The sequence below is a fragment of the Canis lupus genome, chromosome 1, assembly GCF_048164855.1.
Source record: "Canis lupus baileyi chromosome 1, mCanLup2.hap1, whole genome shotgun sequence".
NCBI lineage: Eukaryota > Metazoa > Chordata > Mammalia > Carnivora > Canidae > Canis > Canis lupus.
Window position 1 is genome coordinate 41,563,004 of NC_132838.1, and position 20,856 is coordinate 41,583,859.

A 20,856-nucleotide genomic window follows, 5' to 3' on the forward strand; every position below is an offset into this window, starting at 1 on the left:
ACACATATTCACTAATGAATACTTAGTAGTAATTCACATTGTTATTCTATTACACAAGGTAACCTATAGGAAAAGTCTTTGTTAGTATGCTTGCAAGTAACAGGCATTAAGAGAATGTTAATTTCCCTTCTTTCTTCTCCTTTCTTCTCCTTCTTCAAACTATTTGTAGCTTGTAAAAATTTTTTTATCTGAATTAGCTTATTATAATTCTTATAATGATTTTAAGAGATGTGTGTTGTTTTTAGTTCCTATTTGATAGAGGTGGATATTTGGAATTTGGGAGGGTTTTTCTAGGATTGTGCTGTCTGGCAGAGGTAGAGGAGGGACTCAAACCCTAATCTTTTACTCCAATCTTGTTTTCATTCACTCCTCATTTGTGGATCATCTTCCATGTGCCTGGAGCTGGGTTGGGCACCAGCCATAGCCCCTGCCGCCAAGGACCTCCTGCTTGTTAGGAAAAGTCTTTGCTTTTTGCCATAGTGTCTGAGACAGCACCATTTTGTTTCTGGCCCTAATTAATGATCTATTCATATCCCAAGGCCCACAGATGAATAGCTATATTCAGATTTCCAATTTATGGTAATTTTCTTTGGAACCCAACCAGTTTTGAGTCTCCATTTCAATCTGCCCACACATTTCATAGTTAAACTGTCAAAAATGACATGGAACATGGAAATATTTTTTATAAGACCTCAAAGAGGGGCATTTTAGGAGTCTGACACCCTGACTCTCTTCAGTAGGGGAAACAGGGATGCCTTAGAGTTAATGCACACCCAACTGTTGTGCTTTCTGTTTTGTGTTAAGTCTGTTTTATTTTTCTTATAAGATAAAACTGGGTTTATTGCTTACCCTGGAAGGGAGATAGCTACTCCAACCAAGGCTTGCTAGCATCTCAGATGGGTAGATGTAAAGTTAAGTTATTTATTGAGACTCTGAGGTCTAGTTTAATGCAAGGCTTTTAATGTGGTGCTCGAATAAAATTGTGTTATTTTAAAACTTGAGAGTTAGCACCTTGAGAAGAAAAGGCTCAGAGAATTCTTTAAAGGTTTGGGGCTATTGTCCAAGTCAGTCTTCCTCTTGTCATACTGTAAGATAATTAGTCCTGAGAAGTCCAGCTGTGGAATGTAGGGACTGTGATACCAGTGGCTGGTATATGTGCATGTGTGGCCACTTTGATTTAAAAAAAAAATATTTATTTATTGAGGTGCCTGGGTGGCTCAGTCAGTTAAGCATCTGCCTTTGGCTCAGGTCATGATCCTAGGGTCCTGGGATCAAGTCTACCTGGAGCCCTGCCGGGAGCCATTCCTCCAAGGACTTAAGCTTGCCTTCCCCTGCCTCTGGGCAGCCTTAGCCTCTCACCTGGCCTTGGCCCTGCCTTGGGCTCTGTGCTCAGGGAAGAGCCTGCCCTCCTTCTTCCTCCCCACCCCCACTCTTACTCTCTCTCTCAAATAAGATCTTAAAAAAATATATCTATTCTGGAGAGAGAAAGTAAGCACACATGCATGTGCATGCAAGCTCAGGGAAAGAGGCAGAAGGGAAGGGAGAAAGAGTCTTAAGCAGACTCCATGATGAGTGCAGAGCCCCACAAGGGGCTGAATCCCAGAATCCTAAGATCCTAAGATCAGACCTGAGCTGAAACCAAGAGTCAGACGCTTAATCAACAGTGCCACCCAGGTGCCCCTGATTTTTCTTAATTCACTGCTACTTCCCAGTTTAGTCCAAAGACAAATCCTCCCTCTTTTATTTTTTTTTTAAAGATTTTATTTGTATTTATTTATGAGAGAGAGAGAGAGAGAGAGAGGCAGAGACACAGGCAGAGGGAGAAGCAGGCTCCATGCTGGGAGCCCGATGCGGAACTCGATCCCGGGACTCCAGTATTGGGCCCTGGGCCGAAGGCGGGTGCCAAACCGCTGAGCCACCCAGGGATCCCCTCCTCCCTCTTTTCAACCTGCCACCCTCCCCCTCCAAGGCTGGAACTTCCAGGGAACATCATATTCAGGACAAAATAATAACCATAGCAAACATGACAATACTAACAGCCAACATTTGTTTACCTTGGACTTTGTGCAGGCAACTCTGGGCTAAGTACTTCGCATGGATTCCTTGCCTTAAAACCTCATGACAATGCTGTCAGGTGGGTACTATTTTATTCTTATTTATAAACTGGGATAATGAAGCTTCCTGAGGTTTTATAACTGGGACGAGTTGTAAAGTAGTGCTGGAGCCGGATTCAAGCCACGGCTGTATGAGCTCTTGTGCTACAGAAGCTCTCTTCCCTTTTAAAATTTATTGTTCCTATAACGGATTTCTCTAGAACAATGCCAAAATGTTTGCTCACCAGGAAGAAGACTGATTCTCTGGGTACAGAACTCCTCCGTTCTTTCAGCCTGGTGGGGAGTTGAACATTTCGTCCATGTTTGAGTGATTGAATGATCCTCCCCTTCTTGGGGGCAGAGTCTCCCCCCTTTTGAGCCATTCTGCCCAATTCCCTGGGAACCCATCCAGGTAAAAACAGCTTCCTTAGTAACTGCCAGCCCACCCACTGGCCTCTCTGACAGAGTGAATCCGTTGCTTTGTGACTCTTGGTTTCCTAAAGGTGTTTCTGTTGGGATATTCCCAACTGCTTTGACGTGTGTTATGACAAATCAGTGATGGAGGAGACACTTTGTTGGGCTGGATGGAATGGTTATTCAAATAAATAAGAGAAAACTGTCAAAATAAAAGGTGGCTGCTAAGAAGTAGGAGGACTCTGCACAACTGGTTCCTTTATTTCCCTGGCTTTGGGCAGACATAGCTAATTGTTCCAGAGACATGAAATTCTCCCCATTTAAAAAGCTTCCAGGTGGGGTGCCAGGGTGGCTCAGTTAAGCATCCAACTCTTGACTTCCACTTAGGATCTCAGGGTTGTGAGATTGAGCCCCACATTGAGCTCTGCACTGAGTGTGGAACCTGCTTAAAATTCTCTCTCCTTCTGCCCCTGCCCCTCCTTAAGAAAAAAAAAAAAAAAAAGCTTCCTAGGGAAGGAGATTCTACTCTTCCCTGTAACCAGCGTGTAGCAGTTGAGTGATTATTTCTAATAAGAAATCGAATTCTCCCACCTGGCAACTGTGACGTCATTTCTAATTATTTTTTCTTAAGTAGAAATGGACAAAGGATTGTCCACTTGATAGAAGGGGTCATGGCTGTTCCACTTTACTGTCTTAGAAACAGGGGCAGTGGTGAAGGCAAGGGCTTGTGGGCCTTCATGGAAGAGAGGAGGATGAGGGGAGAGGTGAGCCCCAAGCTCAAGCTCAGAAGTGGAGGGCTATGTCCCAGAGATCAGGAACCATGGCCATAAGAACTTCTGGAATCTTTGTGGTTGTTCTGTGTTTGCTTAGCTAGCACCTGTTTTCTCACTGAGAAAACACTTTGTAAAGAAAGGCTGTCTATCTATGCTTGCTTCCTGGGCAGCAAAAAAGGTGATGATGAGGAGGTGGCAGGGTGATGCTTGACTCTTAGGCACCTGGGGGAGAACAGCCCTAATGACAGGTGAGAAGGGTCACTCTGCCAGGGGAGGAGGCAGCTTGAGTCTCAGCCACCTGAACTAATAAAGAGATAGCAGCATGCTGACTGAGTTAGGGTCTCAAGAAGGACCCTGATAGTCAGCAGTGGGAAGACCAGATTAGAGGTGACATGAATCCCACCATGGTCTTCAACACACTTGTCAATTCTTAGTAAAGTTCACAGCATCTTGACATGATGTAAAATCCCACCTCCTCCTGAACTGTGGCTTTTAAATTTCTTGTATTTTCATCTGTTCTTGTCCAAGATTGTTATTTTATAGGAACTAAGATGGAGAGAAGAATGAGACAGATTTCTTGGAAAAGGTGGACTTTAAAGATGGAGCTTTGGGAATGGAGGCTATTTTAGTTTAGAAGGACGACACCACAAGTAAATAAGCAGAACAAAGGAAGAAACAGTAAAGAGAGAACACAGATATGTTATTCCAGTGCTATGTGTCTTTTCATATGCAATGACTTCACAGTCTTCCACTTGTTCAATAAGTATTTGTTAAATACTCCACCATGCCTAGTTACTGCACTGTTTGCTCTGGAGGAAGCATATAGGAATTAGACTTGGAGAAGCCGAGTCCTTCAGGTGAACTGAATTACCTAATGGGGGCAAGTTGTGACAAGTGAAAGATGGAGGTCCAGAGCTGGTGCCTTGAGGCTCAGAGAAGGCAGGATACATCTTGGCGGGGACAGTATGAGAAAGGCATGAGGGAAAGGAAGCCTGAGAACTAGGCCTTGAAGCATGGCAGATGGAATTTGGTCATATCAACCTGGTGGGATGTCCTTGGGGGGGAGAATAGCAAGGACTAAGGTGCAGAATGAGACAGTGCAGGGCTCAATAAGAGGAGAAAGCCTGGGGTACCTGGGTGGCTCAGTGATTGAGCACCTGATTTTGGCTCAGGTTGTGATCCCCGGGGTCCTGGGATTGAGTCTTGCATTAGGCTCCCCACGGGGAGCCTGCTTCTCTCTCTGCCTATGTCTCTGCCTCTCTCTCTGTGTCTTTCATGAATAAATAAATTAAAAGAAAAAAAAAAAGAAAAGAAAAGAAAGCCTAGCCCAAAGGGGGCCTGATACAGACTGGAAGAAAATTATGTTGGAATGGAGTTCCAATGATTATAAGGAGGTCTTGTTTTGTCTTGATCCATCCTGGTCACACAATTGCTTTTTCTGGTATCGATGTACTGTGAAATTATTTATGTCCAACAGAAGAACATCAGAGCCTAGCTGTGCATGTCAGGCCAGCTTCTGAAGGCCAAGAGTGTCTCTCTTTCTCACCAACAAATCATACAGAACTGAGGGGAGGTCTCCACCATGATTTGGATGACCTACAGGACCCAGGTGAATATTTGAGAAGCACATAGAAAAGTCTCCCCTCAAAACTCTCAATACTAAAGTGTAGGCTCCATTTTTAAAACATAAATATTCTTTTGTGAAGGTGAAATTTGCATTTAACGTTTTAGTTGGTACTGCCTCTATGGAAACATAGAACAATTTTTCTCTAGTTTTGTACAAAAAATAGGTTTACTTAAATGTTGACAAGAATGATGACTTTTCAAGTTCTCTGCTGCTTCCAACCACATCAATATCTTTGTTGTGCATCAAGAGAGATTTCTTTTCTTGGGATCCAAACACCAGAGTTATTCTAGGTGACAGTTATATCCATAGGCTGCAGACCTGGAGGTCAATAAACAGGCTTGAGATGGAATACAGTTGCATGCATTTAAGGAAAATTGCTTCGTGTTAAAACTCAGCAGAGGAAGCAGAAGTGTCCTAACAGAGGCAGGAGCATTACTGTTTAAACTCAGAACTTGAAGTTGGGCAGAACCCTATTTGAGGCCTCCCAGTCCTCCCATTGACCTGCTGTGTGACCTTGGGCAGGTTATCCAGTCTCTGTAACTCTCAGTTACTTCCATTATAAAGTGGTGATAAATATACCCATCAGTTTGTTGAGAGGAGTAAACCAATCATGACCATGGGAAACACATTACTTGCATATAATATGTGTGTAACACGTGGTAGCTTTATTTAGTGTCAGCCTTAAGAATAAATAGCCTGTTAATTTTTCAGCAAAATGCATTTATTCAGGAATTGCAGAGGAATTGCAGATCAGGTTGGCAAACTGTAGTGACCCATAGGGAAGTCCGGAGAACAAAAGAGAGGGACTTGCCTTTATAGGGGAAAGGAGATAGGTAGGAAGCGCTGGTTGGAAGAAAAGTCCATTGAAGAAGAGCAAGAGTTTGGAGTTTTGGAGACTTCTCACTGGCTGAATTATGGCAGTTTTAATTGGCTGGGTTGTTGCGGGGTCAGGAGAAACTCTCCCTTCTTCTCAGTAAGAAATGCAAGGTAGGTTTCTTCCTGTTGGGTTCTGGGCAAGTGCATTAAAGCTCCCCTTCAGGGCTTTAAATGAGGTTTCACTTTATTCATTTTTAGAGTAGTTACCAGATAATTGCCAGTCATCAATCATTCCTTTAAGTAAGAGTCCAGGGAGAATCAGGGGGAGATGACAATGAAAGCTTTCCTAGGGTCCTTGCATTCTTGGATGAAGGAGACATGGCTGATGGTTGTGGAAGGATTGTTTGATTTGGGTTCAGGTGACCAACGTGTAGTTCTAGTTGGTCATGAGGAGTTGTGTCATTTGAATAAGTCTTTTCATCTCTTTGAACCTCAGTTTATTTATTTATATAATCAGAATGAGAATGCCTGACTCTTTGCACCATGCAGAGATAAGGTGAGGATGGAATGAGCCAGTAATAAGCCATGCATATTTATGTGAGGGGACCACAGGCAAAGCATGCTGCAAAGGTACATGGCATTATGAAGCATGAGATGCTGTTAATGAAACTTAAGACTGATCATATACTTGCTCCTAAAAAGTTGCCTTTAAAGTGAATTCCTTTAGAGCATATTCCTTGTGTTTTTAATTTTGGGGGGGATATAACGTATAAAAGCACACAATTTTATATACATTCATCTCCATGTAACTGCTACCAGATTAAAACCAATGTTTGCAGCACTTGGAAAATTTCATCATGCCCCTTCTGAGTTCTTACCTCTCTCTAAACAGAGGTCACCACTGATTTATTTTTGCCTATTCCGTAACTTCATATAAATAGGATCATACAGTGTGTTCTCATTCGTGTCTCGTTTACTTTGTTTTCATAATGATTATGAGAGTCATCCTGGCTGTGGGTGCCAGTAGGTTTTTTCTGTTTGTTTTTGAAATGATGAGGAGTATTCCTTTGTTTATCACAATGCTTCTGTCCATACCAACCATTCTTTTTTTTTTTTTTAAGATTTTATTTATTTATTCCTGAGAGACACACAGAGAGAGAGAGAGAGAGGCAGAGACACAGGCAGAGGGACGAGCAGGCTCCATGCAGGGAGCCCGACATGGGACTCCATCCCGGGCCTCCAGGATCATGCCCTGGGCTGAAGGTGGCACTAAACTGCTGAGCCACCCAAGCTACCCTACGCCAATCATTCTAATGTTGATGGACATTTAGGCTATTTCCAGTTTTCAGCTATTGTAAGTAAAGCTGCTGTGAACTTTCTTATCTTTTAATATTGGCTTCTATTATATAATTTCAGATGTGTTTCCTGGGAGACGTTTTGGCCATGGCAAGTAATGGGAAACATCAAACATTTAAGTGAAGGCTTCCACATTTCAAGGACAACAATGATTTCAAATGCCATCATTCTTGTAAGTAAATCACAATATTGTAAAGTAAGTGCCTGGCATTATTTTTCCCTTTGGCTCACAAGCAGAATAGTTCTCAGCAGCATTTTGTATCCTGCAAATTGGGAACCACCAGTGTGTTGTAAAGTAAGAAAAAAAATTTTTTTTTTTAGGAAATTGAAAATAAGAGGAAAACTCAAACTCTTTTTGCATGGTAAGGGCAAGAATCATTATCTTTAGACTTCTGTTTCAATGATGCATGCAAGAATTTTCTGGGTTGTAACTATAAAGAGAAAATTGTTCGGGATCCCAAAGTGATGGAGTCTATGATTTTTTTCTGGGAAGAAACTAGCATTCCTGATAAAGCTTAAAGCATGGAAGATTTTCTGAAGTTAACAGTATTAAGACTTGTTCAAGGAAACTGGTTACCTATCCACTCAAGTTACTGTCAGGGAGTGTCGTTAAGAATCTAGTGACCTTTATCCAAACATTCCTTTTCTTCTACTTGTTGGTCTAACAATAACCATTTTCTTTTTCCATAAAATGTCCCCACCACAAATACACCTTTGAATGGCTTACTATAGCTTGTGGTTTTTGAACAGCAAGATTGTAAAAATAACTTTGAAATGTGTTTGTAATTGGATTGGTAAGAAGTTTCCTTAATACTATGTAAAATATTTTTCTTTCTGTGAGTCGAGATTTAGACGAAAAATTCTGGAAGTTACTGATTCCAGGGGACAGGACAGGGGCAGACTGGTGGGACAGAAAACATAGAAGTTGGTGGTTTCCCAGATTGGGACCCTAGGTTTCTGCTGGGTGACAGAGGCTCTCATCCCCAGACAATACTTTCTAGAGAGGAGACCCAGTGTGGACTCACCAAGGGATCTCCGAAAACAGGATCTATGCCATGACATTGCTCTGGGCCAGTCCTGCCTCTGTGGGAGTGGGCTGAGAAGCCTCTGATAGGGCTGACTGATGTGGCCAACAGGTGGAGGTTGGTCTAAAGGACAAGGAGTGAGATGCTGGAGTCTACAAGAGCTCTTAGAATAATCACCTTATGGTCTTATGCCTTCTTGGAGGCCCTGGCCATGAAAAGCAGCATCATGTGGCCTTACTAGATGATAAAACCTACAAACACATGAAGTTGTCTGTCTTGGTCTGTGGTGCATCCCCTAGGACATAGTGGGTATGCAATAACATCTGTACAATGAACGAGTGTGAACTTCCTGTCACCAAGGGGTCTTGATGTGTCTCCCTCTGCTCAGAAGTCCTTTCTACTTCCTTGGACAGGTCAGTGCCCAGCCCAGAGCTGGTTGATAATTGCTCTCCTTGGTCCTTGGGTTTCTAACTTAATCTGCTTCTTTCTAAAAGGGCCAGGGGCTGGAGCCTGACAGATGGGTTTTGACCAGGGCCCTCAAAGTATGTGATTACCTGGATCCTATTTAGGGACTTTGTGCAAGCTGTTGGCTCTGAGTATGACCAGTTGGAGGAAGGAGGAAATTAACAGAGAGAGAAAAATAAAGTATAGACAGTCATTGTAAACAGGACAACAAGGGAAAGAGAAGGAGGGTATATTTACTGTAGCAATGTACAACAAATGAACTATTAGATGAATAAATTACTGAAAATGCTGGAAGATATCTTAATATTCTATAAAAGGGGTTATTCGGCACAATGTACTGAATTAGTTGTCTGATATATACATTCTGAAACCATGAATTTTATTTTTTAAGATTTATTTATTTGAGAGAGAGAGAGAGACAGAGAGAGCTCGAGCAGGGGGGAGGGGCAGAAGGAGAAGGAGAAGGAGAGCGAATCTCAAGCAGATTCTTCACTAAGTGTGCAGCCCGATGGGGGCTCAATCTCACGACCCTGAGATCACCACCTGAGCCAAAACCAAGAGTCAGATACTCAACTGACTGTGCCAACCAGGTGCCCCTGAAATCATGAATTTTAGAATATAAAATCTAAAATAAACCATGTTGCATATCTCTCAGTTTGTTACTCTGCTGGAAATAATTTGATCTGGGTTATACAAACCAATTTTCAGAATGAGGTAGAAGGCAGAAGAGGAATGGAAGGTTTGTTGAGGATTTTACCGGGGAGTATGATCCCCAGGAAAGAAGAGTGGCTGTGTTATTGAGTTAGTTGCCTGCAGCCATGTTCACTGGTCCCCAGATCATGGGGACCCCTGAGGAGCCATCTGAAATGCATCTTGAGAGTACTCATCAGGGGGAGAAAGGGGAAGGACTGCCCGCCAACTTCTGTGGGTTTGCCTGTAAGATGTGTTAACTCTCTCATCTTCCAGATTAGAGATTTGAGGGGCACCAAGTGGGTTCCTAAGGCATCCCACTCTGCAGCCACAGAGAGGTGCTGGTTTGGGTGGTAAGAGCCTTGGGTGTAGGTAGAACTGACTGGAGCTGTCAGTGGATGCCCCAGTGGAGGCTGAAACAAAAGACAGGTGGGGTTGAGGGGGTTCAGAGTGGTAAATAAGAGATATCCCATACAGGTGGTGAAGCAGTAGCACCACACAAAGTTATTCCTTGGGACAATGTTTTGGGCAGCAAGATAGATTGAAAATATTTAGACATTGGCTTCAGTCTTGGGTTTTGTTTCTTCCTAGTAGTAATCTTAGTACTGAAAAGTCTCCTTAATATATCTGTTCAGAGCTAGAAAAACAACAAAGGTCCAGTTGAAGATTTACTGACAGACCTCACTTCTGAATGCCATCACAGGGTGGTGCCTTACAAGGCACGTATTGACCTCCAAGATCCTATTCACAGACTGGATGTCTGTATGAGTCCCATCTTGAAATTTCCATTTTAGCTTCACTTCTGAGCCAAGGGTCTATTTACTTTTTCACCTTTAAGAATCTTTCCAGTGGAGGGGCACCTGGCTGGCTTAGTTGATTGGGCACCCAACTCTTGGTTTCAGCTCAGGTCATGACCTCAGGGTTGTGGGATTGAGTCCTGTGTTGGGCTCCGCACTCAGCATGGAGTCTGGGATTTTCTTACTCCCTCTCCTTCTGCCCCTCCCCCATATGCTCTCTCTTTCTTTATCTAAAATAAATAAATAAATCTTAAAAAAAAAAAAAGAGAAAAGAATCTTCCCATAGGAACTTGCAATATAATCTACTGGAGATAGAAATCAATACCAACATCTTGCCCTCTTGCCTTGTCAGTGATATGACTGGAAAACAGAGGGCTGGGACTGGGAGGGAGTCATCTCTGATCCTTCTTTTTCCTCCATCTTCATTCTCATCCCATGGTCAGCCAGATGTGAAATCCCAAGTCTACCCCTTCCTAGCTGCAGGCTGTCCTCTCTTCTCTTTTCCCTTAGGTGGCATAGTTCAGGCCCTCATCTCCTCTGCTCTGGGTTGCAGCCACAAATGGCCTCCTGACTGTTGCTCTGCTTTTAGTCTCTTCTTCCAATTGTTTGGGAAGACATCACTGACTGCCTAGAGACCAGAGGGGACAGGAGAAGTCATGTAGTCTGGTGATCCTCAACCAACAGAAAAGAAGTCGTCTATGTGGGACCTGAGGTTTTTACAACTACCAAAATTGGCTCTTGCTTGTTCTCCAAGCCTACCAGTATTTGTGATGTGATTCCCACTCCTTCCTGCCATGGCTTATCCATTTGTAACCTTCTGGGAGGTGGGTTCTTGGACGCTCAGTACTGCTCTTGGTCCCCCATTAGCAAGTGTTGATGACATACTGAAGCGTGACCATAGATATACATTTAGTGGTGGTTGGAGGTCTGGAGGTGATACTGGACCTACAACACAGAGCACTCTTCACAAATACCACAGGAAGGCATACCCGAAGAAGATAGTCACTGTCCATCAGGGCCTTTCTGGCTCTTAGCCTGGTCTTAACTTCCTGTTTCACTTTGCTGGTTAGGGGAAGAAAAAGATGATTTTGGTCAAGCTCCCTTGAAGGGGTGGGGATTTAACTGAGTGACTGTTGGAAAGCATTTAACACATAAACTCTTGCCTAATGTTACAGTAATATGGATATCCCACAGGCCAGCTATATTCAGTCTTAGCAGAGGCATTGAGAAACCTAAAATGTGGAAGATATTTTCCTCTCAAAACACAGGAGACAACCTATGTACATGGACCAAGTACAGGGTCAGAGAGCCCAGGGCTGAAATGTAGGGGCAGAGATAGAGACTGTTGGAGATTTTGCAGCATCTTTAAGAGCCAGTCAAAAATCTACAAATGAACCACTCTGGCCTAATACTGTATTTTTAGAATTGTAGCTCACAATATATCCAGTGTATTTATTTACCTGGTTTTCCTAAAGTAGGATATTTTACCCGACTAGAGTTTCACTGAAGGTTCACGAGGCACCTTTTCTTATAATTCTAGTTACCAGCTATTTTTCTCTGGTGCCAGAACAAGTGAATGAACAGAGAGAAACTCAGTCATCTGTCTGGTTTTTTGCTTACTTTGCATGATTGAATTTTAAACTGTCCTTTAAAATGTGGGCAGCCTGTAGACTCAGACATGGCAAATCTCTGCTAGAGATTCCAGTCATGAGTTAATGAAAGCCGCAAGGAAATAAGCGCGGACGTGTTGCCTTCTGTCAGTGTTTACTGTGTGACATGGAGATTAATTTTATTTTAATTAGAATCATCAGTGTGGCCTCAATTTCTTTAATGAATGCCAGGTTAAATCCATTGCTGATTTCCCAGCTGTGAATGAGTTCCATTCTTCGATAACATGTGCCTATTCCACAGGTCAGATTTTTCTTTCTTTATGTAACAAATTTTTTCCTTTTGTTTCATGGTTAGGATATTTAACTTGTTGGTTCTGTCAACAACTGAACAGAAGTAGAAGTAACATTTATAATCACTGCTTCTTAGGTTGAATGGATTGATTTGACTGAGGGTAAAACTTTCCAACATCTAACAAAAATGATTTATTCTTAAGACAAATGTTAGATGCTTGCTTCAGTTAGGTCACACTCAGCACACCTGTTATGGGTTGAATTGTAGCCCCCCCAACCCCAACCATTCATATGTTGAAGCCCCAACTTCTCATTCTTCAGACTATGGCTATACTTGGAGATAGAGCCTTCAAAGAGGTGATCAAGTCACAGTGAAGCTGTTGAGTGAGCCTCTAATCCAACCTGACTGGTGTTCCTGTAGGAAGAGGAAATTTGGATACACACAGAGACACCAGGATGGGCACAGAAGAAAAAGACCAAGCCAGGACACAGCAAGAAGGAGGACATCTGTAAACGAAAGAGAGAGGTCTCAGGGGAAAACAAAGCTACTGGCACCTTGACTTTGGGCTTCGAGCCTCCACAATTGTGAGAAGTAAGTTTCCATTGTTTAAATCATCCAATCATTGGCATTTTCTTATGGCAGCCCTAGCGGACTAATACAACATCCAAAACCAAGTTTATTATTTTCTTGTTCAAACCCATTCATTCATCCTGTGGCAAAGGCATTTACTGCTCACTGAATATCCATGTAATTCCCTGAAAGCCCTGTGGACCCACAGTTAGGTGGGGCCATGCACTAGTTCTGGACTGTGAGTGACACCAATCTTATCCCCTGTTACAGTGACCAAAGAGGCTACTATTCCAGAGGTGGAGCTCCAAGATGGTGGGTGTTCATCAGGTCCCTGGGAGACCCAGTGGAGCAAAACCTCCCACCAACCAGTGTAGGGGATGTCTGCCAGGTGAGAAATAATTCATTACTGTATTAAGCCTGGATTTGGAGGCTTTAATTTGTTTCTTCAGCTTAACTGTGTTTATCATGCATGACCAGTACAATCTTCATCCTTATAGTTCACCTGGGAATATAAATTTAACTGTGTGTTTGGACTCCTCTCACTTCCTAATCTCACATCCGATAGGTCATTAGTCCTTTCCATTCTACTTTTGCAACATTCCACGGTCCCTACCTTCCAGTCACAGAACAAATGATAGTGATGATGATAGTGATGATGGCCCATTGTTCCAGGCACTGCTGTGGTACATTACATATATGGAGTCATTGAATCTCGTAACCTATAACGTAGATACTATTATCATTCCCTTTTTCAGGTGAAAAATTGAGGTACAGAGAGTTTAAGTAATTTGTTCAAGTTCACGCAAACTGGTAAATGACAGAGTTGGGATTTGAATCTTGTCAGTCTGGTTTCCATAGCTTTCGCATAAATTCATGGCATTAATCATCCCTTCAGGTTCTAAGCCCAATGTACACTCTCACTCTCTTCTCCCACCAAGGACAATCCTCCACCTTGATGACTTCTAATCTCTTAGTCTAGAGACAGTCTAGGTTGTTCCTGCAAACCAATCCTGCATTTGCCAACCTCTGTTTCATTGTTCAAGCTCTTCAGCAGAAGCACTCTATTTCCCATTCCCTCTTCCCCGTGGTCCTCTCTATCTATAGCCTGTGCACTCTGCAATGCCTTATTCATTTGCTACCTCTTCTGGGAAGCTTTCCTTGGATCATCTTCATTCAATACTCCCCAGATCCCTTGCCTATACTTTTCTTTGGGCATTCATGGTTCAGTTATTTGTGTATGTATTTATCTCTCTCTCTAAAGTATAAACCTCCTGAGCACTGGGACCAAATTTTTATGTCTTTAGATCTCTTCTATAGGTAATGAGTACCAGTGCATTGCACATAATCATTGAGTTATAGATGTCAGTTGCAATTAATTGAAACTTTCCTTGAATGCATTGCCACTTAATAGAATGTAATAATGTTACTCCTTCTCACTTTGGCCACCATAGCTTAGAATTTCCAATCACACTGAGTGTAAGTGACTTTGTTAACATCAGAACATTTTTTCTTCATTCCTCTATCTGCTTTCATTTCTCTGAGTTTGATGCTATCGCTTCTCATCTGTGTTATGTTAGCAAATTGCTCCTTTGGTTTTTATATCGGAACTGAGTTTCAATGGATCTCAATTATTCCTGAGCTTTGATTTGTTGATTAAGAGCAGTCTTTTATCCTTGTGGTATTTTTTCAAACATGTGGTGATATACGTTCCAGCAAATTGAAACAAAAGAGAACGATGGTATTCCTGCCTTTTTCCTCCCTGCAGTCACCTTTGAGTATTTTATGAAGCCTCAGCCCTCTTCTCTCACAGGTAGGCAGGAAGCTGAAAGGATCGTATGGTTTGGTCACTCCTGCCACAAGTGTTTGTGATTCAAATGCAGGATGGAATTGTAACTTGAACAAATTTTCTGAAGACTTCAGGTGATCATTTTCCCCCAAGAATGTATTTGTGTTAACTGAATTCTTACATAGGCATGTATTTTCCATGGTATGGCAGCCAGCCTCCAAGATGGCCTCCAATGGCTCTTGCCGCCTGGTATTTATGCTTCTGTGTTGTCCCCTCCCACACTAAATAAGAGAGAAATCCCATGTTAAACAATAGAAGGTGTGATGTGGTATAACTTCCAAGGCTATATTATAAAAGACATTCTGGTTTCTACCTTGCTCTATTAGATCACTTGCTCTGGGAGAAGCCAGCCTCCAGGTTGTGAGGACCTGGAGAAACCCTTTGGAGAGCTCCATGTGGCAATGAATTGAGGCCTCCTGCTAACAGCTAGCACCAACTTGACAACAATGTGAATGAACCCTCTTGGAAGTTGATGCTCCATTCTTAGCCAAGTCTTCAGATGATTGCAACCTCAGTTGATGTCTTGACTTTAATTCAGGAAAGACTGGAGCTAGATCAGCTCAGCCAAGTTGCTCCCCAAATCCTGGCCTACACAATCTGTGTGAGATGAAAAATGCTTATATTTGTTTTAAACCACTAAGTTTTGAGGTAATTTGCTGTGCAGCAATAAATAATACACATGGCATGTGCAGTTTGATTTTACTGGTTCTCTGAATCTACAGTCTTATGTTTTCAGTTCTAACTATTTTTAGCAATATATAGAGTATGACTGTTCATATGGTAGAAGTAAAAATCAATGATATGAAGGAAAAACCATCATGGTTTGTTCAAATGCTTAGCATAGAGAGATTGCCTCAGTTTCCTGCTTCACTTGTGCCTGGACCCCTGGAACTTCTTCACAGCATGCTCACCCTACCTGCTTCACCCCAATACTCCTTTTGCTCCCTCCCCTTAGCCACCCTCACCCCCCTCCGTCAGGTGCATTATTACTGCCACCTACCTCAGGTCAACCTGGACCTCCACACTTCTTACATTACTATCATGTCTGATTGCTCTGCTGGGGAGGTCATGACTTTGAAGAACCTTGCAGAAGACATTCTTCATCAATCCTAGAAGGAGAGAAAATGTGCTGAGAAGTCCATACAAAGGCAAAACCACCAAAAGCAGTGAAGTCTGCATTTCAATGAGGTGGTGGTGTAGGTGGGGGAGAACATGAGTCATTCACAACATCTACAGACCAAATAGCCCCAGACACATAGACCAAGAGACCAAAGTAACCCCAGACACACACCATCCCACACCGTCACTGAATGAGCAAGTGAAAATGCCAAAGCTAACTTGTACAAGACAGGTCTTACATGCTGAAAGTGGGGAGGAAGGGGGTAGGAAGTGGAGAAAACACGAGTCATTCACAACATCAATAGACCAAAGTAGCCCCAGACATACAGACCAATAGACCAAAGGAACCCCAGACACACACAAGCCCATGTGTCTAGCCCCAGACACACATGACCTCACGTGGGGAACCTCTTTGACACCATTACCTGAATGAGTAGGTGAAACCGCCAAAGCTAATTTACGCAAGACAGACCCTACATGCTGACAAAGCAGAGTATCTCCTGAATAACCTGGAGACAAACACAGCTAGAATGAGGTCCTGGGCTACCTCCCTCTGGCCTTGGAAAAGGTGCCAGGCCCACTGCCATCTGTTTTCCCTGGCTGGCCAGGGAAGTTTGCATCACCTGCCTGAGACCCTGCACCTTCCCCCTCTCCTCTTTTTTTCCTTTCTCTAGCTTCTTCTTTCTCTACACTCTCACACACTGGCATGATTATAACATGGATTTTTACAGTTCTAAATAGTGTATTTGAAGCATTTAGTTAATCAGTGGAAATTCTGCATTGCTTTAGAGGCAAGGAGTATGGAAAACACTGCCCGAAATTCTGGAAGGATTAATCCTATGACTCTAGAAAGACAAAATTGAAACAATTACTTTAAGCGTATGCACATCTCCTATAAAATGTTTGCTAACACAAGCCATCTCTAATTTAAACATTTGCCATGTATCTATATGATTTAGAGAGAAATGAAAGCTAAAATCTGTATGGTTAATGTATTCAGTGTTCAAACCAGACGGGGTAATTTAGGCAAGAAAATGTACCTCATTTACTTTGAGTGAATCTGCAAAATGCCATAGTTGCCAAATTTTCACTTGGCTCCACGTATTGCATGAATAAATTTTTGGGAAAGTGATCAATAATTCCAGTATAAGGGTACATAAAACACCTGTTTCTGCTCACCTCAAATCACTTAGGATTTTAGTTTACTAATGCTCCCGTAGCAGGTGAAACTTGGCTAAGTATCTGTTGAGAGTGGCCTTAGGCAGTCTGAAGCAGTGCTGGTATCTTATCTAAGCCCTTAGGGTCTAAGGGGCCACAGAAGGTTCTAGTTCTTTCAGTCCTCCTTGGAAGCTCAGATGTTCTCTGAGGCTCATGTTCAACTCCAGGTCTTAGACACGGCCCTGACCTCTCTCTTCTAATGTCTGACACCCCCTGGTCTGGGTTAGAAAGCCCCCAGCCTGAGCCCACAGGGCAGGGTCAGCTTGCCCTCTAGCTCCTGCCCTTTCTTCCCCGGTCTCCCCAGGCTGGCCTGCTCAACAGGCTCTTAGTGGCACAGCATACCTCTGGGACACAATGGTGCCAGCCGCCTTTTCCTATTCCTGGTGTCAATCAGGTGTCTTACAAACTTGTCACCCCCATTCCATTCTTCCCACACCTCAACAAGAGCTATTGTGTTATTGAAACTCCCATGGGCACTTCCTGGGAATGAGAAATTAATCAAACAGAAACCCACAGTGAAAGAATGAACACATTCTAAAGTGTTTGCTCCTCCTGGGGCTGCCAGGTAGGAGAGTGTTCCAAGCCTCTTACCCTGGGCAAGAGGCTGGGGGCCCCCAGCCAGCAGCTAGCAACACTAGCTCCCAATCAGGAGTCCCATTCTTTTTTTTTTTTTTTTCAGGAGTCCCATTCTTGATCTTGATCGTGGGTAGGGAACGTCTGGGAGGGAACACTGTTCTCCAGGGGCGCAATCCATCTACCTGGAGCCAAAGGCTCTTCTAGTGACCAGGTCTCTGATGTGGCCCGGACACCCACAGATGGCCTTGGGGAAGCCCTGAAGTGCGGCTTGTCCTGTGCTGTCTCTCCGCTGAGGCCTCTCTGCACAATGGGTCCAGGTTTTCTCATCCTCTCTCTCATGCTCTTGTCCCCTGCGCTACCCCTTCTTACCACGGCCCCCCCACTGCCCAGGCCAGCAGGCCTCATCCAGGCCGGCTTCCCCGGGGGCTGTTAGGGCACCGCGGGCTCCACCTTCCCCCCTTCTTCCTTTCCCAGGCTCCCCAGACTCACCTGCCAAGCAAGGATGCCGCAGCACCCCGCGGCCTCCTCTGCTCCCCGGGGTGGCGGGGGGCGGGGGGGCACCCGGCCATCGTAAGACGCTCAGTGCACAGGTAAGACCAGCGGCAGGGGGGGACGCCAGTGTGCCTGACGGGGGCAGGGTGTGGGCAGGGGTGTGGGCAGGTGACCGGAAGTGTCTCCGAGGTGGTTAGGGTCCGCGGATAGGGTCCTTGGACCAGAAGAACTCGGGGACCAGAAGTTTCAGGCTCATAGATGTCTTCTGTTCTACCTGCCGGTTTCCTAAACTTTTTAATATATTTTTTTAAAGACTATTTATTCATACACACACACACACACACACACACACACACACACACACACAGGCAGAGACACAGGCAGAGGGAGCAGCAGGCTCCATGCAGGGAGCCCGACGTGGGACTCGATCCCGGGTCCCCAGGATCACACCCTGGGCTGAAGGCGGTGCTAAACCGCTGAGCCACCCAGGCTGCCCGGTTTCCTAAACTTTTATTCAGTTGTCAATATTTTAGAATTAGGAGATTTCACATTAAAAAAAAAAAAAATCTGTATGTCTGGATTCTCCGGAAAACCTGAAGACGTGTCCTTGCGGGCTGGAATAGACCTTGGTGAATGTGAAGCGCATTCTCTGCACTTACTGCACAGGTGGGTGGGAGGCCCCCGCCTCCTTGGGCCCTGGGGCCTGCAGGTCGGGAAAGCTTGCTGCCAGAGGGGAGGAGCCCCCCGGCCCCTGGGGAGCCGGAGCCTGGTGCCACTTTGAAGGGAACGGGGGTCAAGTTCTCTGCTCAGAACCTGCACGCCTGGAATCAGAAGAAGGTGACAGAAGTAAGCGGTGAACTTGTTCCTGACTAGCATGGTCTCACACTGTGAAGCTGATGTCAACCCTTCTAACCAACTCAGCCACTGTATTGCTGGGGAAATTCCTAATCAGTTCTGGGGAGGTGAGAGGTGGAGCTCGGGGCAGGCCTTAGGGCAGGTCACACAGCACCCATGCTTGGAAGGGCCTCATGCTGGGTTTAAGGCTCTGCTGATGTTGCCTTGCAATTATTACTACTCTTTGAACGAGGGCTCCAGAGTTTCATTTGTACCATGCACCCTCCCCATGTGATACAGCCGGCCCAGGCAGAGTTTAACCAAAGCCCTCCCCACCCCCACAAGAGGATATTTTTGAGACTGGATGCTTTCAAGAGATGTAAAGTGTTGATGCGTGCTTGTGTTCTGAGCAGAGAGTGACTTTGTGTAACACTGCGCTAATCAGAGAAATGAGAGAATCCTGTCAATTTGTGTAGAACTCCCAGGAGAATGTGGGAGACATTGTGCCAGGTCCCACATTAATCACCCTATAACACAGAGTCAAACCGTATGATCTCATTTCATCCTCATAAGACCTCTCTATGTGATAGCTACTATTCTTGTACCCATTTTACTGAGGCTAAGAAAATTTAATATTTTGCCCAGATAACCAGCTACTAAGTGACAAGGCCCAGATTCCAATGAGGTTTCTCCAACTCCAGGGCCTAATATATGGCAATAGTTAAGAGTTTTGTCAGTTTTTATTTGTCCAGAAAAGCCCTAAATTGGAACTTTAAAGTAGTAACCAAAACTCTTCCTGAAGCCTACATTGTTCAGAATGGAACATCTTTACTGCAAGTGGGAAATAAGGTTCAGCATTTACCCATAATCTCACAGTTTAGACTTTATTTATTTATAATCTTTTAAAAGATTTTATTCATCTATTCATAGACACACAGAGAGAGAGACAGAGACTCAGGCAGAGGGAGAAGCAGACCCCATGCAGGGAGCCCGACGTGGGACTCGATTCCAGGTTTCCAGGTTCACACCCCAGGCTGCAGGCAGCGCCAAACCGCAGCGCCACCGGGGCTGCCCAGTTTAGACTATTTAATCTCATAGTTTAGACAGTTTAATCTCACAGCAAGACTACTAGTGGCTCATCAGAACCTGTGTTCCTCTTTTTTCCCTGGAGACTTCATGGCTGAATTCTATTTCCCAGGTGTCCTTGCCTTGTGGGTTCCTGGACCCAATTCCAGTGCGTGTGTCTATGTGTGTGTTTTCCACAGAACACCAAGAAATTCTCTTACCAGCAGGTGAGAATTCAACTCAACTCAATTCAATTCTGACACTATCTACCTAGATATAGGATCAGATCTCACAGGTTAAGGATTTAGTTGTATAAAATTATCCCTACTCCCCACCCCTACCCCAACTTCAGATGCCAGTTTCAAGTTCAGGTTGTCACCAGTATTTCTGACAGACTGGCTATCAATCAGAGGTTTCCATTCCTCCTTGGGTTTGATTTATTTTCTAGACTGGCTCATGGGATTCAGAGAAGCATTATACCTATGAGATCACTGGTTTATTAGAAGGGGCTATACCTCAGGAAAAGACTGATGGAGGAGAGGCAAAAAGTAAGTTGTGGGGAAAGAGTGTGTAGCTTTCATACCATCCTTGGGGCTCTACTCTTCCCAAATCTCCAAAGTGTTTATCAACCTGGAAGTTCTCTGAACCGTGACCTTTGGAGTTTTTTACAGAGGCCTCATTACTTAGGCATGGTTTATTAAATCATTGGCCATTGGCAATTAATTCAACCTCTAGCCTCTCACTTCTCCCCAGAGGTTAGGGAGTGAGACCAAAATTTCCAACCTTCTAATCACAGGACTGGCTCCATTGGCAACCAGTCCCCATCTCCAGGTGAGATTCCCAAAGCCATCTTGTTAATGTAATAAAAGATACCTTTACCACCCTCAACACCTAGGACATTGCAAGGGCTTTGGCAGCTGTGAGACAGGAACTGTGGAGTAACTCCAAATATATATGAGAAATATATTTTGGCCATCTAAATAACCAAATATATATTTCTTATAAATCAAAATTTCACACCTTGCAATTAGGAGTGGCCCATGTGACTTAGTCCCACCCAATAGAATGTGATGTGTGCCATTTCCTGGCTTGGTCTATGGAAATCAACTCCATGCTGTCTCCATGCTTTCCTTTTCTGAAGGATTGATTTCCACACCTGAGACTACCTAGAAAGTCAC

At 43.9% G+C, this 20,856-nt stretch overlaps 2 long non-coding RNA genes across 5 annotated transcripts; one reads left to right on the forward strand and one right to left on the reverse strand.

The window, feature by feature from the left end:
- The first annotated feature begins 2,074 nt into the window (after nucleotides 1–2,074).
- Nucleotides 2,075–15,056, forward strand: LOC140615915 (uncharacterized). 4 transcript variants are annotated; one of them, XR_012016492.1, is made up of 6 exons: nucleotides 6,682–6,746; nucleotides 7,140–7,251; nucleotides 10,567–10,880; nucleotides 12,279–12,549; nucleotides 12,799–12,916; nucleotides 14,701–15,056. It is a non-coding gene; the product is annotated as an uncharacterized lncRNA (long non-coding RNA). The 4 variants fall into 4 exon arrangements; XR_012016468.1 differs by lacking the exons at nucleotides 6,682–6,746; nucleotides 10,567–10,880 and adding an exon at nucleotides 2,075–2,134; XR_012016457.1 differs by lacking the exon at nucleotides 10,567–10,880.
- On the reverse strand, nucleotides 11,531–18,594 carry LOC140615995 (uncharacterized). The gene is made up of 3 exons (XR_012016525.1): nucleotides 18,439–18,594; nucleotides 15,375–15,483; nucleotides 11,531–12,464 (listed from the first exon to the last, which is right to left on the reverse strand). It is a non-coding gene; the product is annotated as an uncharacterized lncRNA (long non-coding RNA).
- Between the last annotated feature and the right edge of the window lie 2,262 nt (nucleotides 18,595–20,856).